This window comes from Elgaria multicarinata, chromosome 3 (assembly GCF_023053635.1).
Source record: "Elgaria multicarinata webbii isolate HBS135686 ecotype San Diego chromosome 3, rElgMul1.1.pri, whole genome shotgun sequence".
NCBI classification, from domain to species: domain Eukaryota; kingdom Metazoa; phylum Chordata; class Lepidosauria; order Squamata; family Anguidae; genus Elgaria; species Elgaria multicarinata.
Genome location: NC_086173.1, coordinates 119,252,313 through 119,276,489, shown reverse-complemented (window position 1 = coordinate 119,276,489; position 24,177 = coordinate 119,252,313).

Genomic DNA, 24,177 nt, shown 5'->3' with positions numbered 1-24,177 from the left:
AGAGAAGTGGGGAGAGAAGGTGCAGCACAAGCTGCTTGGCCCGCTAAGCTGCACTTGAGCTCAGGCGAGCAGGCGCGCACAGAGCGTCCTACTCCAGCGACGGCGGGGTGCCCCAGTGCGGCTTTGCCCGGGCAGGCTATGTTGTGAGTCCGGGCAGCCCTAGCGGCACAGGCAGAGGCCCACCATGAACGGTTATGGCTCACCGTACTTGTACGTGTATTGCCCATCAGGTCTGTGTGCCCTAGGCAGCTGCCTAGTTTGCCTAGCAGTGGCGCCGGCCCTGCCTGTCCCCTGGTCCCATATTTCAGACCACTAATTATTCATTCACAGGGCACCGGTATCTGGTCATTATGACCTGTCAAAAATAACCTCAACACATTCTCTTGAAATGTACTTGTGTTTGTTTGTTTTGCAATTTAGCCTTGAATATATCCAAAACATAGGCATTTTGAATCTTTTCTCACACCACTGAAATTCCTCTCTCTACACACGCCTGAAATGGTGCTCCTGACATTACAGTTGTTTGAGTCAATGGTAGAGATAGGGTTCTTGTGACTTTAAGAACTGTGCTAATAGGCCAAATTGGACATGGCTGTCCTAGGGCCAGCCCTGCCAGGAGGCAGAGTGAGGCAGCTGCCTCAGGCAGCAGATGCTAGGGGTGAGGGGCAAGTGGAGGCTGCCAGGCAGAGTGCTGAGCAAGCTGTGGCAAGGTGTCAGAGGACAGAGTTGTGTGTGTCACCTAACCTAGCCTTCTGCCTTCAGATGTAGAATTATTATTATTATTATTTATTTATTTATATAGCACCATCAATGTACATGGTGCTGTACAGAGTAAAACAGTAAATAGCAAGACCCTGCCGCATAGGCTTACATTCTAATAAAATCATAATAAAACAATAAGGAGGGGAAGAGAAAGCAAACAGGCACAGGGTAGGGTAAACAGGCACTGGGTAGGGTAAAACTAGCAGTATAAAGTCAGAACAAAATCAAATTTTAAAAGCTTTCGGAAAAAGAAAAGTTTTTAGCTGAGCTTTAAAAGCTGCGGTTGAACTTGTAGTTCTCAAATGTTCTGGAAGAGCGTTCCAGGCGTAAGGGGCAGCCGAAGAAAATGGACGAAGCCGAGCAAGGGAAGTAGAGACCCTTGGGCAGGCGAGAAACATGGCATCAGAGGAGCGAAGAGCACAAGCGGGGCAATAGTGTGAGATGAGAGAGGAGAGATAGGAAGGAGCTAGACAGTGAAAAGCTTTGTAGGTCAACAGGAGAAGTTTATATTGGATTCTGAAGTGAATTGGAAGCCAATGAAGAGATTTCAGAAGTGGAGTAACATGGTCAGAGCGTCGAGCCAAGAAGATGATCTTAGCAGCAGAGTGGTGAACAGAAACCAACGGACTGATGTGAGAAGAAGGAAGTACTGTCCCCAGTGTCCATTCTTTGTGTGGAATGGGCCACCATCTTGTCCTTTGCCTCAGGCAGCAAAATGTCTTGGGCCAGCCCTGGGGTTGGTCCAAGACAGCACTAGAAGAGAGAAGCTCATTTAAAAAATGAATTAACTTTTCCTTCTTTCCTTCCTTCTTTCATTACATTTCTGTACTGCCCAATATGTTATACGTAGTATAGAAATTGTTTACATACAAAAACATGAACAACACGTGTGCACACATGCACACACTAAATCTATACATTGCTGCTTTATAGCAGTATTGGAATGCACTGATAACTGTTGGGGCACAATCCACATATACTGCTTTCATAATGTTATTCCCTGCTTTTTATTCCACACTCACATACATATCTAAGCAATTTTAAATAACAATAAGAAAATCCAAGACATTATTAAAACCTATATGTTGTCAAATACCTGAGAGTAGAGGAAGTGAATTGTGGAGGGCAGCTGAACTTTTAAACCACGGTTACTAACCAAGGTTGTGTTATATGTTTTGTTCTTATGAAAGCATCCAGTGCTTTCCTGAGCTCCAGTCATGTCAGCCTCTTCCTCTTGGCCATCACCTTGGCCAAGCAATGCTCACCCACCTGGAGTGGAAGAGGAATTGAGTTCTATCACCACCCATGTAAAGTTATGTCCTCTGAGACAGATGTGCTGGTTTGGAACCCATGCTCTCCAACTGTACCTATTTACTGGGTACAGTCCCTGTTTAGGGGTGCCTTTCCCTGGTCAATCGCTGTCCCTGCTTTTGCCTTTTTGGGAGATGCCCAGCTAAATATATTAGTGTGGGTTGGTAATATTGTCAATTGTCGCAGGTTCAAGCCCTCCAGGTAGGGCTGGGAAAGATTCCTGCATGACAACCTGGACAGTCAGTGCCACTCCTTGTAGAGCTAGATGGACCAGTACTCAGACTCAGTACAGGGCACCTTCCCATGTTCCTAACCCTATTGTTATAAAGTAGGGGTTCCATTACAACTCTATTTCTATGTTTCTCCCCCTACATTTATTCATTTGCTGGAATCTACGTTTTCATTAGCCATTTTGCTTGTTACTTTCCATCCTTTTATGTTATCTCCTTTTACTTTTAGGCCTACAGGTTCCTTCCCCGATTCTATTTGTTAATGATGATCCAGTTGTATTCTGTAAATGTAAAAACTGAAAATCAATTTTAAAAAAACAGTTCCAATCATCCATCAGAAAGTTCTCAGAATTGTTTTAATGAAGGAAGTGTCTGAAAGGAAGATTTACTTCTAGGTTTAAGCAGACAATTATTATGCATTCATTAAGGATGAAATGACACATAAGTGTATAGCTACTGCCTTAATAGCACCTGCCTGTAATGATAATAATACTTCATTCTTACACAGTTTCTTCCACCTTTATAGCACTCAACAAACATGAACTAATTAGTTCTTACAGCCTTGCTGGAAAGCAAGAGGAAGGAAGGGAGGAAGAGGTATATGGAGACTTAAGCTTGCCTCATAACTCCTAGGGTCTGTTTTGAAGAGGGGTTTACCCTGGGGTGGATCTGCAGTGGCGGCTAGACATCTATATGACACAGCTGCCATCCTGAAGCCATCCAGGGGCAAACCCCCAAAGTTCTGTTTTTAAAAAAGTCAGCACTTACCCTGACTTTTTTCACTTGGCGCGAGGGGAGAGGGGCAGGAACAGGGTGAAGGGGCAGCCCAATGGCTCACAGCATCACCTCCATCCGCTCTCTGGGCGATCAGCTAGCTACTTAGCTTCCTTCCTTCCTTCTCTGGTCACCCAAAACCCAGCCATGGCCAGGGGAGGAGATTGTGGCAGGCTCTGCAGCAGTCCAATAAATCTGGAGGGTACCAGTTTGGAGAAGGCTGGAGTGGGGAATTTTTTTAAAAAATCCTAAAAATCAAGGCAAGAATGGAACTCATTCAAACTTGGTGTGACTAAAGCCAAAAGGGGGGAGACACATTGTTAGAATTCAAAAGGAAGAGTGACAATACTGATGGAAAATCGTAATCTTTTCCGGTGTTCCTGTTAACAACTACATTTGCTCTAAGAATTTCCCCACCTTAAGAGCTATCACCTTGCCATGTTTCAACTCTTTATAAAACTTATGCAGATGTAAGCATTTTTGTTAATTTCCATTTTAAAATTCCTAAAAAAATCAAAGTATGAACTGATTTGATTCAAGCTTGGTGGGGCTAAAGCCCTCCTTATGAGCTATCACTGTGCCAAGTTTCATCTCTTTAGCTTTAAAAATGAGGGAGCTGTAAGCATTTCTGTTAATACCAGTTACCTGAATATTGAACAGTTCTTTGAGAATAATTTGAGGCAGAGATGGGGGTGGGGGGAGCTCCGAAATCAAAGCAGAGAATCACCTCTATGGAGCTCCATATTGAATTTCGAGGCAGAGAAGACCCACTTTACACACCCCTAGTGCGTATCATTAGTCCCCCCCCCCCGAGGAAATGCTACTTCACAAATAATAGCATATGGATTGCCATATTTACCGTCACATCATCTCTGCTGGTTCTGAGAAGGTAAGGTACCCCCCACAGGAAAAAAAAAGTCATACATGCTGGCTGGGGAATGCTGGGAGTTTTAGGATATTTTTCCAAATCAATATGGATAGGGTGGCACCCTAAGTCTTTAAGGTGCCACATCACCAGCTTGCCAAAAGCACAGGTCCATTGGGGCATTTTAGAAGAAAAGGGGGGAAGTAACCGGCCATACAGAAAGGGCTATTTAATTTTACTGAATGAGAAACTTAAATTCTGTAAGCCCATCCATGACTGACATAGTATTTCAATCTACATTTGCTAGATCCAGCATTATGTTTCCTGAACTGCATGGCCTGCCACCATTTATCTTGTGTATGTCCTTGTAAATGCTGGCATTTGCCGTTTAAAGAGGAGAATGATAACAATATTGGTTCATTCACTGAAGGCACTTGGTGATTCTTGAGACTAACCAGTAATCATCAGAATGGCTGACCTTGGCAAATGCAAACATTTACTAATAAGCAATGGATGAAACTGAGTGATTGGCTTCTTACCTGGCCTCAAAATGTACTGGTAAATGCATAAATCTCAAGGGCTGGTTTGGACATTTATTAATGCATTATGGTAAGCAAAAGTCACCATTTATGGTGACAAGAAAGAGGATGAAATATGGTTATTAGCCCTCTGTCCACTTCCACACACACAAAAAAGACTTGGTGGGAATCTACACTGATGTTATTCTAACGTTTTGAATGGGTTACTGTGACGCACAGCGTCACATGACCCTGGGTCTCCAACGTTGTAAATGAGTTGTACTTACTGGTTCCATTTCTTAGTTGCAGCGCGGCTACGGATTCATGTGCCTCCTTCTACCGGTAATTTTCTTCTTCCTCTTCTCTGAGAGTAGCAGAGCTGCTGGGTGCTCCGCCCACTTCCTGTTCTCCTTCCTTCACCCCATTTGCTATCTTATCTGCTACAGCAGATAAATCACACCAGCATTATACTGTGCAATCACTGACAATTGCATGCAAAGGACTCAGAAGTTTTCCAACTTAGAATCTGCTTTTATTGTGAAGTACTCCCATGCAGCCTGCCTTAATTGTGCTCCTTTTGCAAAAGATTCGCCCGCGCCGCTGCTGTGGGCGCAGGAGCAGGATTTTAAACAAATGCTTACATCTGCGTAAGCTTTATAGATAAAGACACCAAAATTGGCACAGTAATTCAAATACCAAATTTGAATCAAATTGGGTCATCGGTTGATTTTTTATGATTTTTTAAAAAAACATTCCCCCCCTCTTTGCAAAGGAGCTGAGGAGCGCTCAAAGGATCACTGTAGCTCCGTGCAGGAAAATTAACAAGGGTCTCTGCTCCCAGTCCAAAAATCATGACTAGCGGGGCTTAAATGGTGTGTTTGAAATAATCTCAACAGCTGGGGCTGCTGCTAAAACTTTTCAACTTGGTTACCCGTCCAAACCCTGACCAGACCCAGCCCATCTTAGCTTCAGCAAAGTGGCTGACTCCTATGCATTCAGGCTATTCCCTAGAATTTGTAATAAGATGTTTTGGGAGGGAGTTTGTGTGTGCTTATGACTATTGCTGGCTAGGAATGAGGCAGGAAGTGGGCAGAGCAAACCGAGCAGCTCTGCTTACTCTCAGAAAAGAGGAAGAACAAAAAGGATTGAACAATGTGCCCTGAAGTACCATTGCAGCTAAACGTAAGTAACGCTAGTGTACCCCGTGATACAGAGAACCGATACAGAGAACCATGTTAGAAAGGGACACTAGCAACGTTATAAGACTAGTGTAGATCCGGCCTTGGTTATTCTTGAGTTTTTACCAATAAACGTCAGCTTTCTGACATTTCTCGATGCCTCCTAAACTGTAAAGAATTTGTGGTATAGGGCAACATTTACCAATGTCTGACATTTAAACATTCTTGAATAGGACTGTACCAAAATTTCATTGAGGTATTTATTTATTTATTTTGGTCTCCAAATATCTCAAAGAAAAATACACCTTTGGCAGAATCTTATCCAGTTCTCTGAAATGCCGATCTTTGTGTTGATACTGCTTTCGTGCCGCTTTCCTTGCTTATCTGCTTTGCTGCTTAACACAAAACCTGCATTTTCTCTTGTGCCCTGATCCCAAGACCACAAGAGCCTGAATGGACCTGGACATGCTTCTCTGCTGCCACGGGCTTTACAGCCACCTCTGCTGAAGTATTCCTACTCCTGTCTTCATTTCTGCTGTGTTTAATCCTGTAAAACTATTTTTAAGTTCAGCCGATTGTATTCATTTGCCATCAGCCAATTGCTCTCAGCTCATTTAACAGAGTCATATGACATAATGATATACAGAGGCTCAGCGTGGGGTGGTGTCCTTGGACAATAGTATGATGGGATTCTTTTCAAAATGGTAAAAATCTGCCAAAAATTAGGAACAGGAATTATTGATGGGTTCAATAATGAGTGAAAGAACTAGTCCTTGGAAAGCAGTTTCCACTGTTCTTTATCCAATGACTCAGAAAACAAAATATGTTTTAATTCCTCGTCCCACCACCTTACCTATATGGTCTTTGACACCTCACTTGGGGCACAGCATGTATTGACATTAGAGTGGGGCAGAATGCCAAAGCCTGGCATTTTTGAAGTGCGCTTAGGCACCTTATTTCCAACTATATTTACAGTTTAGGGAAGAAGTACTAAGAGACTAAAGTGAGCTACTGCTGTGAAAGGAGCTGGTTATCAACTTTGTCCATTAATAACCTTTCTGTTGGCCAGATGGAAAGCAGGGATTCTCTGGCATTCACTTAATCTGTACAATTTTTAAAGAAATAATATGCCCTGTTCACCTGATGTATAAAAATGGATATAAATGTGTAGATTGCACTTGCTGGGCTGGCCCTGGCCCTCAATCTCCACATAAACAGTGACCCCGTTCAGATAACACACTAAACCATGCTGCTTAGTGTGTTGTCTGAATAGGGCCAGTGGCAGGTCTGAACAGATCAAGGTGTATGTACAAATGTATGCACATGGGTTCTGCATGCGCAATCAGGGACCCTACACTGAGAGCCAGAGGAGTACCATTGATGCAATACTGAATCTCTCAGCATGAACCTTTACATAAATCAGAAAAGCCATAATATTTACATAATCATTAGGATACATGACTATGTCTGGACCTTTTAAATTTCCATCTTGATGGGTGCTTTTATTTCTTTCACACAGAACACTCTTGCATACCAACTGAGCTACTGCCCCTTCCCTCTATGCAGCGGAGAGATCTTGAACAAGTGTGGATTGTTTTGGTCACTTCAGAGCTGTTCAGGTCAAGATTCAGGAAGGGGGGCTTGCATTCAGTGGAGAAAAGCAAGAACTGGAGAAGCCCAAATCACCTATCATCCAGTGCTGCCTAGCAGCAAACAAAGAATAATTGATCCATCATTGTCAATGGAGGCCCAAGTGGCTGTGGTGGCTCAGAGTGCCTTCTACCAGCTACAGCTGGCTTGCCAGCTACGGCCTCTTCTGGACAGGGACAACTTGGCCACAGTGGTACAGGCATTAGTAAACTCAAGACTGGATTAGTGCAATGCACTCTATGTGGCGCTGGCCTTAAGACTACTCCGAAAGCTGGAGCTAGTGCATAACGCAGCAGCTCAGCTGATGTCTGGAGCTGCCTCTTTTCCACATATAACTCCTTTGCTGAGGGAATTGCACTGGCTACTTATTGGCTACCAGGCCAGGTTTAAGGTTTTGGTACTAGTGAACAAAGCCCTAAACAACTTGGGACCAGGATAACTAAGGCCTTCTCCTGAGGAGTCAGGATCCGCACACGGTGCACAGAGCTCCTCAGAAGAAGAGCCTTTAGTGTGGTGGCCCCTTCTCTGTGGAACTTTCTGCCCCTGGAGGTCAGGCATGCGCCAACACTAGGCTGTTTCCAGCGCCTCCTGAAAACAATTCTATTTCTAGATGCTTTCCTCAACTGACTAGCCACTGTTTTTCTGGTTCCTTCGTTTTTAAATTGAACCATTTTAATTTGCTTTTTAAATCTTCTTTCTTTTACTGTTTATTCCTATGTTCACCACTCTGGAATCTGTATTAGATAATTGAGCAGTATATAAATGTTGTAAATAATAATAATAATGTGCTTTTATATTGTATTTTATATCATGTTTTTATACTGTTTGTTTTATACTTTGAATGGTTTTAATTTCTGTGAACCACCCAGGGAGCTTCGGCTATTGGGCTGTATAAAGATGCAATAAATAAATAAATAAATAAATAATTCCATAAGGGCTCCTGGTGGCTTTCAGATGTTTTGACCACAACTCCCATAAGACCCAAGCAGCATGATCAATTATGGGGATTATGGGAGTTGTAGCCCAAAACATCTGCAAGGCTCAGGTAGCAAACCCAGCCTTGCATTAAAGCTACAAGAGCACACTTGACTTTGGGATTCCTTCCATCTAGGCCAGTCTTTAAATGTAATAATCCTTTCATTGTATAAAATGATACATTCAATTTCACATAACTGCAGGTCTAAAATAAATATAAAAGAGAACGCATGAAAAACTGAAGATTGATAGTGGCAGTGACCTCTATGCATTGGGAACTTCTTGAGTGCTGTTATATAGCTTTGTGGTACGATGGCCACTTATGAATCATCAAAAAAGAGGAAATTCATTTTCCCCCCCCAAAAAAAAGGGAGCAATAATTTGCTTGACATTTGCATATGCTAATTATAGACAGATGCAAATTTAGAAATATATAATTTAAATAGAAATACAGTCTCACCAAAGTGTAGAAGACTGTGACCAGGTCACCTGCATGCATGCCTGTTCAGATTGCTATCCAGGTGCTAGTTGGTGATGGGCAACAGTTCTTGCGATTCGTTGTCTTTGAACCAGAATTGGACAGGACATCCCTTCAAGTCTAGGATGCCTTTAAGTAGAGGACAGTCCTCTGGCAAATAGAAGACTGTCCTCTGTAAAAGAAGAGAAGTATACTCCAACAACCCACCAGGGTTGAGAAGACAATGGATAATTTATTTGATGGCTATATAACCACAGTTTAAAAACACTCCCTAACCATTTGCTGCAAAAGAGTTAGCAGTCTAACCATGGCTTAGCGTTTCTTCTGAACAGGGCATATGTCAACCTTGCAAGGTGTAATGGCCCTTGGGCGTGGCTAATGTGCAGGTGAGCTTTCAGGCCACCCCTAGGTCTTGCTCTCCAGGTAATACACCTGAGAAGCTTTAAACCTGAGGAGCCACACACCAATCTGCCTGGCTACAAAGTCTACACAAAGATAATAGAGAAGAGGCCCTAGAAAGGATAGAGAAAGGGCATGTTTTAAGGCAATAAAAGAAAAAAGAAGTTGGAGCTTGACAGAGAAAGAGAGGGAGTTTGCTGTAAACTGTAGGCTGGAAGGCATTTTGTGGAGAGGAGGGTGGTGAGAGGAGGGCCTTAGCTAGACCTACCTCATACTCCGTGACGGAGGAGGGAAGATCTCGCGTTGTGATTAACGCGAGATCCCTCCTCCGTTTTTTGGGGGGGGGTTAAAGAGGAAAGAGTGCACGAATGCTTGTGCACTAAAGGTAAGGTTTTTTTTTATTTTAATTACTTTTCCCACTTCCCCACCCTACCCCCTATGGTAGCAGCTCCATGCGAGGCATCGTGTGGAGCCGGGTCAAACCAGAGCAACGGGCCACACATTCCGCGGTCTCGGGATCAGCCCAGGACCATGGAAAAAGCAGGCCCAAAGGGGAGGGCAAGTTCCCAGGGCAAGGGAGGGGTCATCCCTCCCTGATCCCGGGATCCCCTGTGCGTCATGTGGACACATAGGGACAATCCCCGGGTTTGCCCTGGAATTTCACCGGGTCTAGCTAAGGCCTATCTCACTCTCTGGCAAAAACTGATGAGAAGCAGTGGCTTTACTAGTAGAGAGTGCTTAAGTTCTTTGCCTCCCTCCACCTATGCTCAACTTGTAAAAGAACCCCAAACATTACAAAATGCCAGAAGTTTCCAGTGTTTTCTCATGCAAAGGAAACCAATCCTAGGTAAGAGCTGCCCCCGGAACCTCTCACCGCTTGGGGGACTGGGAGGGTATAACTTTCTTTTCGTTCAAATGGGTTTGGATTCTTGCAGTTCCTTGTGTGACATGTGCATGTGTATAATTTTTTAAGAAGCCAGCAGCTGTTACTTTTTCTCTGTTTCTGAAACACTTGTTTTATCCCCTCAACTAGGAGTCCTTCTTTATAAAGAACAGTCCTCTATTTGAAGGGTTGCCCAGTCCAAGTCTGGTTTAATGATAAAGAACCCTAAGAAGGGAGAGCAGCAGAGCCATCCACAGTTAGCCCCTGGAATTTTCCACCTAAAGCAACAGCTTCACCTTCCTTGCCTCTGCCTTTCACATCACACACACACACACAAAATAGCACATGCTCCCTTCCCTAAACATAAGGGGAAAGAAAAGTACAATGGCAACGGAAGGAACTGGAAACTGTTTCCTCACTGTGGCAATAAATTCCCATTTTAACAGCAGGCGTTCGCAAGTATCATTCCAAATGGCACGCTGTGAATGTAAAATGCTATGGCAGAACTGGGTCTCAGCAAGGGAAAGAAAATGCACCTATGTTGGCACCCAGAAGACTCCGTCCAATAAGAACAAGCTAGATTAAAACTGGGTTTCCTCACCTCACACCGGGCACCGTAGATCATTTTTGTCTTCTTCATTGGTTAATAAATTGGCTGTTCCCTGAAGGTGGTTAATTTCTTATTAATGGTACCCATTTCTCACTACATACTTTGGCTGCCAGCCTTTGAAGGTAATTGCATTGTTATTTAGAAAAGTCAAAGGTGCGTTCTTCCAGAGAGATTGGAACTATGATCTTGTGTACAGAAATTCGCTGCTCCAGACAGGAGGCAGAGGCGGAGAGGTTGCCGCAGGTGCTTATTAGGAGCCTGGTGTCATTGCTGGCAACCAGAAGACAAGGTGATTCCCCTCCACACCTCCCTCATAGGGAAGGGATTAGTTGAAAGCCTTTAAATGCAAAGGCCACTGGACTCTTTAAAATACACAACACAAAATGTTCCTTTCTGCTAAGAAAGTGATGTCGCAAATGACCTTATTAAAAGAAGGTAAAGGGCTTGTTTACGTAAAGCTCTTGTTCAAAGACAGAAGGGATGGACGGAAATGTGGTTTAGGATATTTTTCTTCCCCTGTTCTCTCTCCTCCTAAATGAGATTGAAATGCAGTTTTACATTTTCAGGGAGCAGTGCCCTTTCTGCCAAGAAATCTATTGACACTCCAATCAACTGACATGTTCCGGTTACAAGAATTGAGCATCAGTCAAAGAAAGGCGTCCAAGCAGCATCCAGCAAATACAGGAGATAATAGTACTGAAAACAGCCACAAAAGAAGACGCACCCCCATGCATTTACCAACAAGGGCGGAAGGAAAGTTTGCTTTGGATGACAGACGAGATTAGGAGGGGGCAGTGAATGCGAAGGATTCATGAATTGAAATTTGAACTCAAGGTACTAAGATTCCGATTATGTTAGGTATTCCAAGTCATGGCAATTTGCAATAGTCTCCATCTACCCCACAAGACGATTCTCTTACCACTCTGCCAGAATGCTTGCTTGCCTGCCATCATCTGCTAACTTAAACAATAACAATGTTTTACATACATACATACATAAATAAATAAATAAATTGCACAGTCTGCACTACACCAGCTAGCTTGGCAACAGTGCATTCAGAGACAGAGGGAAATGGAACCAGGACCAGCATCAAGGGTAAGCATGGTTGGCAACTTCCAAAGGCCCACATTCTAGCAGGGGGGCACCGACAAGAGCACCCTGGAGTTGCTCCTTCTCTTCACCATGGCAACCTGCTTGTTCACCTGCCTCTCGCTTTGGCCCAGACAACCTTGGTGTGAGAAGGAGGAGCCGGAGATGCCCTGGCCTACTTGCTCTCTGCCTGTCAAGCAAGCAAGTGGTAACAATGGCAAGAGATAGGATGAAGGTGAGGATGAATAATAGCAGCAAGTGATAAAGGCGGTGAAAAGGTAGGTTCATTGAGGGAGGTGGCCCACTGGAGGTATCTTACCCAAGGGCCCTCCAAAACCTAGCGCCGGCACTAAATGGGCCTTCTAGATTAGGACACTTGTAGAAATAAAAGAAGACAGTTCTCATATACAGTTCTCAACTGCTGAGTGATTATAATGGACAGACAGGTGTAAATGCAGCCATAGTTTTATTTCAAGGCAGGAGAGGTTACCCTAAAACATGGATGCCTGGGCCATAGTTTTGGAGGAGAAACTGCTCCCACACACTTTTTACCACTTCCCAGTCTTTCTCTTTGCATGTTTTCTTAGTTACTTTCATTTGCATTTTCCTCTTACAGATACCGGGAGAAATCCTATACTTTTTTTAAATGTAAGCCATGATTGGTGGACACAGTGAACACAGTGGTAGACCATAGCTCCAGCTTTCCTTATATCCTATCAGAGAATGTTCTACTAGCCCAAAGAAAGCCAGTGTGGTGTAGTGGTTAGAGTGTTAGTCTGGACTCGGGAGATCCGAGTTTAGTCCCTCCTCAGCCATGAAGCACACTCGGGCCTTAGCTAGACCTAAGGTTTATCCCGGGATCATCCCAAGGTTGTCCCTGCCTGCTCCCGGGATATCCTGTGTGTCATTTACGTGAACGGGGATGACCCCGGGACGATCCCGGGATAAACCTTAGATCTAGCTAAAGCCTGGGTGACATTGGGCCAGTCCCTGACTCTCAACCTCACCTACCTCACAGGCTTCTTGTGAGGATAGAAATGGAGAGGAGGAGGATGTAAACCCCCTTATTTATTATTTATTGCACTTCTATACCACTCCCATAGCCAGGGCTATCTGGGCGGTTTACAGAAATTCTAAAATTAAGATAAAAACGAGTATACAAAATTTAAAATTCTAAAACACAGAACATACACACATAAAGCATTAAAAACCGTTAAAAAAACATCATGTGGGTGATTAAGATGTGCCTTCGGTTCCTTGCAAGAAGAAAAACATCCAGATACAAATGTAATAAATAAATAAATAACTGCCTGAAACACAAGGGTAAACACATTTTTGCTTAAGTTTAAACTAAGTACATGGATTTCTGAATGCTACCACAATACCACCACCCACTTCCAACTCTTCATACATATGTTAAGAAGCCTGGAATCCTTTCCTTCAGAGTGAGATCCATTGACATCTATGAGGATTACTTCTAAGGAAACGTGCATAGGGTTGTACTGCCCTTCACACTGATGTTCTAGATGTGAGGTTATATATTTATTTATTGCCTTGCTATGCCATCCAATAGCCGAAGCTCTATTGTTGATGGTTGCTTCCCCTCTACTCCCCCTGCCCACATCAGAACTGCTACCTTGTTGTACAATTTGCACTCATCATTCTTCCTGGAATAAGATATGAAAGTGTGGCCCTGTTCAGAAGACACTTTAAACCATGGGGGTTAAGGCTTTTTTGTTGTTGTTGTTAACAAAAAAGCTTTAACCACCGTGGTTTAAGGTGTCTTCTGAACAGGGCCTCTGTGTGTGTGTGTGTGTGTGTGTGTGTGTGTGTGAGTGAGTGAGAGAGAGAGAGAGAGAGAGAGAGAGAGAGAGAGAGAGAGAGAGATTTAACCTTATTTTACGAGAGGTGCAATGTATTCCAGAATAACACTGACTTGACTCAAAGCAAGTGATAAATGAAAACAGCATGGCACTGGCAGGTCAATCAAATATTTATAGAAGAACTCGATCCATTAGCACTAGGGATGTGCTCCGCTCCGATTAGGAGCGTAGAAGCAGTAGCGGATTGGCCTGCTCCGCCTTACCCAGAGGCGGAGTAGGAGCGGACCGCGGACCCCCTAGAAGCAAGGCGAAGAGAAGCGACCATTTTTCGGAGCTCCGAGTTCAGTCGGAGCGCTCCGGTCGCCATCTTGAAAACATTTCGCCATAGGATTGCATTGCGGCAAATAATCGCGCATAACTACGTTGTTTTTGAAGCTATCGTTCTGGAAATTCTTGTGCACAGAGAGTCGTGGATGGGGGTCATTTTGAGACCACTCTCACCTCTCTGCGTGCTGTGGTTCACGTGCAATATTTTTTTAAAAATCGGGTCAACCGCGGGGCTCAAACTGCGTTTCGGCTTTTCGCCCATAGGATTGCATTGAGGGAAAGAATCGGGGATAACTGGGGGGGGGTTTAAGCTATCGTTCTGAAAATTCTTGTGCACAGAGAGTCGTGGATGGGGGTCATTTTGAGACCACTCTCAACTTTCTGCATCGTACGGGTCGCGGGCTAGAAGTTTTTTAAAAATAGGGTCAACCGCGGGGCTCCGTTTCGGCTTTTCGCCCATAGGATTGCATTGAGGGAAAGAATCGGGGATAACTGGGGGGGGGTTTAAGCTATCGTTCTGAAAATTCTTGTGCACAGAGAGTCGTGGATGGGGGTCATTTTGAGACCACTCTCAACTTTCTGCGTGCTGTGGTTCACGTGCAATATTTTTTTAAAAATCGGGGTTTGGGTTTTTTTTATTTTTTTATTTTTATTTTTTTGGAAGCGATGACAGGCACATTCAACTCCCAATCCTGATGAGAATTGATCTCCTCAGAAAGCATCCTCCTCCAATCCCAGCGTTGGAGGGGGGACTAAGGCAGACCCACCCTGAGAACTTTCTGTTTTGTGTCTCTTTGTGGGTTGGCGTTCGTGGAGGGAACACTTAGTTAGTTAGTGCTCCTGCTTTGGACTTTGGAGATAGATTAGGATAGGTTTAGTTTGGCGTGTGTGTGTGTTTGTTTGCTTCTTTCTGACTTGTAGCTTAGTTTGCCCTGTGTTTTCCCCTTACTTTGATTTAATATAAACTTTATTTTTGAATTTTGGAGTGTGTGTTTGGGTTGGTTGGGTTGGTTGCCCCCCCCCCTTCCCTGTATTAAAGCCTGACTGTTCTGCTTTTGTGAAAGCTTTCTTTTGAAAGCATACACACAGTTTTTGTCCCATTTCCCTACATTTATATTCTTAAACATATTTTATTATATTCTTTCACATAGTCCATTAGTATATATTCTCATACATATTATATTAGTATTCATATTTTGTTCTTCTTATAGTAGTGGTTGGTTCTTTTCCCCCCTCCCCTCTCTTAAATCCTGATTGTGTTTCCTTCTATCTTCTATACCAAATATACCAAAAAAATTGGATTCTCTTTTTCTTCTCTGTGTAACTTCGACGGAGTGGGCTGCTTTTGTCAAGTTCAACAGGCAGCCACAGATTGAGCATTTTGGGGAAAGCATACGCACACCATTTCCCTATTCTTAAACATATTATTATTATATTCTTTGACATAGTCTTAGTAGTCTATTAGTATACATTCTCATACATATTATAGTAGTGGTTGGTTCTTTTCCCCCCTCCCCTCTCTTAAATCCTGATTGTGTTTCCTTCTATCTTCTATATACCAAATATACCAAAAAAATTGGATTCTCTTTTTCTTCTCTGTGTAACTTCGACGGAGTGGGCTGCTTTTGTCAAGTTCAACAGGCAGCCACAGATTGAGCATTTTGGGGAAAGCATACGCACACCATTTCCCTATTCTTAAACATATTATATTATATTCTTTGACATAGTCTTAGTAGTCTATTAGTATACATTCTCATACATATTAGTAGTAGTAGTATTCATATTTTGTTCTTGTTATAGTAGTGGTTGTCCCATTTCTTGTCCCATTTCCCTACATTTATTAGTAATATTCTTAAACATATTATTATATTCTTGTAGATATTCTTAGTAGTAGATATATATATATATATTAGTATATTCTCATACATATTAGTAGTAGTATATTTTATTGTTCTTGTCCCATTTCCCTACATTTAAACATATTATATCTTCTTATACATATTCTTAGTAGTACCTTATACATAGTATTAGTAGTATTAATATTTTGTTAGTCATCATGAAAAGAGGAAGCAGGCGTGCTGAAAGCAGCAAGGCTCAGTCTGCCAGCAGTAAGCAGGCTTCCTCTCCTCCTGTGAAACTCAAACGGGCAACTCCTTGGCTGACTGCTCCAAAACAGAAGCAGGACAAGCAGCAGGCAGAGCCACTCTCTTCTGCAACTTGTGCCCGGCGTTCTCTTTTTGAGGGTGGGAATGGGAAAAGTGCCCGTTTGCAAGAGGCACGTGGCAGCAGTGCCATTAGAGGAGGAGGAGTATCCCCAACTCCTTCATTCTCCTTTCAGCCCACGAGCCCGATGATGGACCTAGACGAGGTCCTCAGCACAGTGGAGGGGGGGGAGGAGGAGGAGGAGGCGGTGGGCCTCCAGGATGTGGGGGCTGAGGAGGAGCAGCAGCAGGCCGAGGCTCTCTCCCCAGTCTCATCCCACACCCCTGTTTCTGTGGCAACACCAGAGAGCTCAGGCGGGCAATTGGTGGTGTCACCACGGAAACGAAAGACAAGCATCGTGTGGGACCACTTTGAGTTGGGAGCGGATCCCCGCTTTGCTGTCTGTCGCCACTGCAAACTCAGCCTAAGCAGGGGTTCATCGACAGGGCATTATGGAACCAGCAGCATGAAGATGCATCTTAAGAGGCAGCACCAGTCGGTCTTGCTGGGGAAAGAGGCGGGCAAGGCGACTGGTTCCAGGGGAAAGCCGAAGGCGGCGGCTGCTGCTGCTGCTGCTGCTGCTGCTGCTGCTGCTGGCACTTCCAGTCTCAGCTCTCCATCTCCCATCCCCACAAGGGTTAGGCAGGCAACCCTGCCGGAAATGGGGTGGGGGAAGTATGGAACCACAAGATGGCGTTTTCCAACGCCCTCCCAGATCACCACGTCAATCGGTGAGATGGTGGCGTTGGACGACCAGCCATTCAGCCTCGTCGACAACGCAGGCTTCAAGAGGCTGATGGCGCTTGTGGTGCCATACTACAAGCTGCCGTGTCGCACCACCCTGAGCAGGCGGGTGGTGCCTTCCCTGTACCGTTCCTGCAGGGAGTTAGTGCTGGGTCGTCTGTGCCAGGCAGAGGCACGGATGGTGCACTTCACCTCGGACATTTGGTCCAGCGAGGGCGGAGTGCACGCTTACCTGTCCCTGACGGCACACTGGTGGGCAGCCGTGGGGCAGGAAGGATCCAGCACTACAGGGACTGGCAAGGAGGGCTACTGCTGGGCCCTCCTCCACACGCAAGTGATGGACCAGTCCCACACGGCAGGGGAGATTACGGAGGCCATGAACCGCATGGTGGATGGGTGGCTAGCTGGGCAGAAGGTCACCCGCGGTTACATGGTCACGGACGGGGGAGCCAACATGGTGAAGGCGGTGCGCGACGGCGGATTCGAGGGCGTCCGCTGCATCGCGCACGTCTTGAACCTGGTGGTGAGGGATGGCCTTGGGATGGGCAGCAGCAAGCCCAACCTCGGTCCCCTGTCCGGGATCCGTAACCTCCTGGAGAGCTGCAGAAAGGTGGCAGGCCATTTCCACCACAGCGTCAAGGGCAGTCGCTTGCTGCGGGAGAAGCAGGAGGAGTTGAATCTCCCGCAGCACAGGCTAGTGCAGGATGTGGTGACACGCTGGAACTCCACCTACCTGATGCTGGAGCGGATGGTGGAGCAACAGCGTGCCATCCACGACTTGTTCAGGGTCAGGGACATGGGCGTCCACCACCTGGGCAAGCAGCAGTGGGACGCCATGTCCCAGCTGGTGGCGGTCCTCAAGCCGTTCCTGAACGCCACCGAGACCCTGAGCAAAAGCTCTGCCCTCCTCAGCCAGGTGATCCCTGTATGCAGGCATCTCCAGAAACAGATGGGCGACTTTCTGGAGTACAGGGATCCCGTCACCGGCAGGCGCTTCGAGCCCGAGGTCCGCGAAGCGGTGACTAGGCTGAGGGACGGCGTGACGCGGAGGCTGGAGCCCATCCAAACCGACAGGGTCCACATGTTGGCAGCCATGTGCGACCCTCGTGTGAAGGATGGGCTTTGTGGGCCAAATAGCAGGCAGCACTGGGTGGAAACGCTGGTGGGCGAAGTGCGGGCGGCATGGGCCAAGAGGGTGGGGCAGAGTGAGGCAGAGGAGCAGGCCACCCCTCCCCGCAGCAGCACCAGCAGCACCAGCAGCAGCCTCACCTGCATCCCTCCCAGCAGCAGCACAGGCGAGGGGTATTGGGAAGAGGCTCTGCACACCGTGTTTGGGCAGAGACCCTCCCCAGCCACCAGCCAGGATGACGCTGCAACCACCGTGCAGCGTTACCTGTCAGAGCCCATCGAGGACTCCTCCATGGACCCCCTGGCCTACTGGTCATCCCGTTTTCAGATTTGGCCGGACCTGGCGCGGGTGGCCATGGATCGACTCAGCTGCCCACCCACCAGTGTTCCAAGCGAGAGGGTGTTCTCTATGGCGGGCGACATAGTGACCCCTCACCGCTCTCGCTTGGAGCCGGACTTGGTGGAGCAGCTGGTCTTTCTGAAGGGCAATCTCCCCCTGCTGGGATACCCCACCCTCAAGCCCTCGTGGGAGTGACAGGCAGGCTCCCTTTAATTCCACCCCTCCTTGGGTTGGCAGGCACACTACAGTTCAGGCAGGCTGGTTTTTTCTCTGTAGGCACTAGGCAGAGTTTGTCACCGTGCGTGTGTGTGACTGACTGTGAGGGCAAAGCACCGCACTTGAGTTCATTTCATTTCTGTGGCGTCCGGTACAGCTTAGTCAACTCATCCGGATAGTTTTCCACCCAGTTCCAAAAGACTCCATTTATTTATTTATTTATTTATTTATTTAATTAATTACATTTATATACCGCCCCACAGCCAAAGCTCTCTGGGCGGTTTACAACCGTTTGTCCATGATTGACTGCACGTTTAGGTGAGGTGCAAGCAGGGGGCAAGGCAATGCCTGGCACCACCACCACCACTAGCCAGGCTGCCTCTCTCCAGCAGTCCACGGGTCGCCCTTTGGAGTGCCCTGGGAGTGGAAGACGTACTCCCTGATCCAGAAGTATGGTTTTTTGAGAAGCAAACAGGCGAGTCCTCGCCTTTGAGAAGCAACCTTTCACTTGAACTCATGGAAGTCATTGACTTCAGCACAGCCACTACATAGAGGCTGTGGACCTCTGGGTGACTCCATCAGTGTGCTGATTTTGAGAAGCAACCTTTCACTGAAACTCATTCACTTCCCCAATTGAGGGTGAGGGAGGTTACACTCCAGCAGTCCACGGGTCGCCCTTTAGATAGCTCGGGGATCAAATGGAGTCCTTGATCTGTGTGCTGATTTTGAGAAGCAACCTTTCACTGAAACTCATTCACTTCCCCAATTGCGGCTGGTACTCCAACAGTCCACCGAACGCCCATAGCACAGCCACTTAGTGCATAGGGACAGTTTAAGTTTCCTCCTGAGAAGTGAGCACTCACTTCAACTCATGACAGCCATTGACTTCACCACAGCCACTACTGCGGATGCTGTGGTCCTCCAGGATGTGGGGATAAGTAGCAGTCGCTGGTCGAGCTTCTCTCCCCAGTCTCATATGGAGCAATTTTGAGCTCTCACTTCGACTTCAAGTTCAGACACTTGAGCACAGCCCCTACGGTGGAGGCACAGCTGGCCGTGCCTCTCTCCCCAACCACTGACTGCACAGGGACAGTTTAAGTTTCCTCCTGAGAAGTGAGCACTCACTTCAACTCATGACAGCCATTGACTTCACCACAGCCACTACTGCGGATGCTGTGGTCCTCCAGGATGTGGGGATAAGTAGCAGTCGCTGGTCGAGCTTCTCTCCCCAGTCTCATATGGAGCAATTTTGAGCTCTCACTTCGACTTCAAGTTCAGACACTTGAGCACAGCCCCTACGGTGGAGGCACAGCTGGCCGTGCCTCTCTCCCCAACCACTGACTGCACAGGGACAGTTTAAGTTTCCTCCTGAGAAGTGAGCACTCACTTCAACTCATGACAGCCATTGACTTCACCACAGCCACTACTGTGGATGCTGTGGTCCTCCAGGATGTGGGGATAAGTAACAGTCGCTGGTCGAGCTTCTCTCCCCGGTCTCGTCCCACCCCTCTTCCGCTGTAACCCTGTCTTTGAGAAGCAAGCTGTCACTTCAACTCATGGACTTCCCCTATGTGCGGGTGGTACTCCAGTAGTCGACCGATCGCCCATAGCACAGCCACTTAGTGCGTAGGGACAGTTTAAGTTTCCTCCTGAGAAGCAAGCTGTCACTTCAACTCATGGACTTCCCCTATGTGCGGGTGGTACTCCAGGTGTCCACCGATCGCCCATACCACAGCCACTTTGTGTGTACGGACAGTTTAATTTTCCTGAGAAGTGAGCACTCACTTCAACTCATGGACTTCCCCAATTGCGGCTGGTACTCCAACAGTCCACCGAACGCCCATATCACAGCCACTTAGTGCATAGGGACAGTTTAAGTTTCCTCCTGAGAAGTGAGCTTTCACTTCGACTCATGACAGCCATTGACTTCACCACAGCCACTTCTCGGTGGATGCTTTGTTCCACCAGGATGTGGGTGAGGAGGATTAGTTGCAGCAGCTGGCCGAGCGTCTCTCCCCAGTCTCGCAATTCAAGTTATCTGAGAAGTGAGCTTTCACTTCGACTCATGGACTTCCCCTATGTGTGGGAGGTACTCCAGCAGTCGACCGATCGCCCATAGAACAGCCACTTAGTGTGTACGGACAGTTTAATTTTCCTGAGAAGTGAGCACTCACTTCAACTCATGAAACTCATGAAAGCCATAGACTTCCGATGCAACCTCTCTCTCCTCAGTCTCATCCTCTTCCTCTTCCCCTTCTGCTGTAACCCGTCTTTGAGAAGCAAGCTTTCACTTAAACTCATCATTCACTTCCCCAACTGAGGGAGGTAAAGTCCAGCAGTCCACGGGTCGCCCTTTGGAGTGCCCTGGGAGTGGAAGACGTACTCCCTGATCCCGAAGTATGGTTTTGAGAAGTAAGCTGTCACTTGAACTCATGAGCCTCTGTGCAAAAGCTGTCCTTGTGTGTGTGGTTGTGAGTGTTACTGCAGCTGCCTGTCTCGCTGCGAAAATGAAACAGGCAAGTCCTCGCCTTTGAGAAGCAACCTTTCACTTAAACTCATGGAAGTCATTGACTTCAGCACAGCCACTACGTAGAGGCTGTGGACCTCTGGGTGACCCGATCAGTGTGCTGATTTTGAGAAGCAACCTTTCACTGAAACTCATTCACTTCCCCAATTGCGGCTGGTACTCCAGTAGTCCACCGAACTCCCATAGCACAGCCACTTAGTGCATAGGGACAGTTTAAGTTTCCTCCTGAGAAGTGAGCACTCACTTCAACTCATGACAGCCATTGACTTCACCACAGCCACTACTGCGGATGCTGTGGTCCTCCAGGATGTGGGTGAGGATTAGTCGCAGCAGCTGGTCGAGCTCCTCTCCCTGGTCTCATATGGAGCAATTTTGAGCTCTCACTTCGACTCCAAGTTCAGACACTTGAGCACAGCCCCTACGGTGGAGGCACAGCTGGCCGTGCCTCTCTCCCCAACCACTGACTGCACAGGGACAGTTTAAGTTTCCTCCTGAGAAGTGAGCACTCACTTCGACTCATGACAGCCGTTGACTTCACCACAGCCACTTTGTGTGGGATGCTGTGGTCCTCCAGGATGTGGGGATTAGTAGTAGCCACTGGTCGAGCTTCTCTCCCCGGTCTCGTCCCACCCCTCTTCCGCTGTAACCCTATCTTTGAGAAGCAAGCTGTCACTTCAACTCATGGACTTCCCCTATGTGCGGGTGGTACTCCAGTAGTCGACCGATCGCCCATAGCACAGCCACTTAGTGCGTAGGGACAGTTTAAGTTTCCTCCTGAGAAGTCAGCACTCACTTCAACTCATGACAGCCATTGACTTCACCACAGCCACTTCTCGGTGGATGCTTTGTTCCACCAGGATGTGGGTGAGGATTAGTAGCAGAAGCTGGTCGAGCTTCTCTCCCCAGTCTCATATGGAGCAATTTTGAGCTCTCACTTCGACTCCAAGTTCAGACACTTGAGCACAGCCCCTACGGTGGAGGCACAGCTGGCCGTGCCTCTCTCCCCAACCACTGACTGCACAGGGACAGTTTAAGTTTCCTCCTGAGAAGTGAGCACTCACTTCGACTCATGACAGCCGTTGACTTCACCACAGCCACTTTGTGTGGGATGCTGTGGTCCTCCAGGATGTGGGGATTAGTAGTAGCCACTGGTCGAGCTTCTCTCCCCGGTCTCGTCCCACCCCTCTTCCGCTGTAACCCTATCTTTGAGAAGCAAGCTGTCACTTCAACTCATGGACTTCCCCTATGTGCGGGTGGTACTCCAGGTGTCCACCGATCGCCCATAGAACAGCCACTTAGTGTGTACGGACAGTTTAATTTTCCTGAGAAGTGAGCACTCACTTCAACTCATGACAGCCATTGACTTCACCACAGCCACTACTGCGGATGCTGTGGTCCTCCAGGATGTGGGTGAGGATTAGTCGCAGCAGCTGGTCGAGCTCCTCTCCCTGGTCTCGTCCCACCCCTCTTCCGCTGTAACGCCCTCTTTGAGAAGCAAGCTGTCACTGAAACTCATGAAAGCCATAGACTTCCGAAGCAACCTTTCACTTCAACTCATTGACTTCCCCTTTGAGAAAAAGCTAAGCTCCAGTAATGCACCGTTTTTCCGTGGGACAGCTCTCTTTCGAGAAGCTGCACTGCATATGCAGCAGTGCCATGGCTTTGAGAAGCCGAGACCCATCCCAGCCACCGGGAACCGGAGGAAAACTCCAGCAGTCCACGGGTCACCCTTTAGATAGCTCGGGGATCAAATGGAGTCCTTGATCTGTGTGCTGATTTTGAGAAGCAACCTTTCACTGAAACTCATTCACTTCCCCAATTGTGGCTGGTACTCCAACAGTCCACCGAACTCCCATAGCACAGCCACTTAGTGCATACTAGGGACAGTTTAAGTTTCCTCCTGAGAAGTCAGCACTCACTTCGACTCATGACAGCCATTGACTTCACCACAGCCACTTTGTGTGGGATGCTGTGGTCCTCCAGGATGTGGGGATTAGTAGTAGTCACTGGTCGAGCTTGTCTCCCCGGTCTCGTCCCACCCCTCTTCCGCTGTAACCCTGTCTTTGAGAAGCAAGCTGTCACTTCAACTCATGGACTTCCCCTCAGAGAAAAAGCTAAGCTCCAGCAGTCCACCGATCTCCCGTAGCACAGCCACTACATTTCCTGAGAAGTGAGCTCTCACTTCAACTCGTCTTGTAGTGCGCCCGCCGAGTTGAGCACAGCCACTACAGTGGAGGCGCCTGCCCGCCTGCCTGGGAGCCATCCTTGTGAGGTAGCTGGATCTGCTGGGACTGACTCCCCCACAGATCTATGGCTTACTTGTGCAAGGTACCAGCTTTTCTGGGCCCGCCAACCCATGCCTGCCTGCCTGTCTGCCCGCCTCCCCCGGGGTGCTGCTGTGGTGGGGCATCTGCCAGGACTGACTCCTCGCCTGCTCTGCCCGCCTGGTGCCTGGGAGATGGGCTTTGCGGTTCGTGGCCAGCACCCTCCGGCACGCTTGCTCCCAGTCGTCCTCCTCTGTGCCCCTCAAGGCGTAACTGCTGGCTTAGAAAGAAACAACCAGCCATCTTTGCCTCACTTTGCGCCCACTTATGGGTTGGTTTGCTATGCGTTAGTGCTCAAGCCATCCTTGCGGCACTACAATGCATGCTGCCTGCCTGCTTTCCCTCCCTTCTCCCCTTCCCGCCTTGCAGCGATGGTGTATGTGTCTTGCTTTGACTAAGGGGAGAAGTCCTTCCTGCGCTCACTTAGACTTTATCAAATTCAATAATCCCTTTTTCAAATGTGCCAGAAGATTTAGGGTTATCTCGTGGCATGTTGGGATTGCCTTGGAACTGGCCCCATTGAGCTGTCTGCAATTGCAACTTTAAATCCCTGACATACTGGAGTGTTCAAATTTCAAAAGTTCCCCTAACATCAGGGGATGATGGGATTGCCTTGAAACTTGGTGTCCATGGGGACACATGGGTAAGCTGTCATGGGACCAAAGGATAGGTTTCTAACGTGCAAATTGACGTAGTTGTAGAATGGGACTTGATTTGGGGTGAGTTAAAAAGTTTAAGCCGCGCCAAAAATCAGGGGATGATGGGATTTGCTTGCAACTTGGCGTGCATGTGGACACATGGATAAGCTGCCCTGGTGCCGAGTT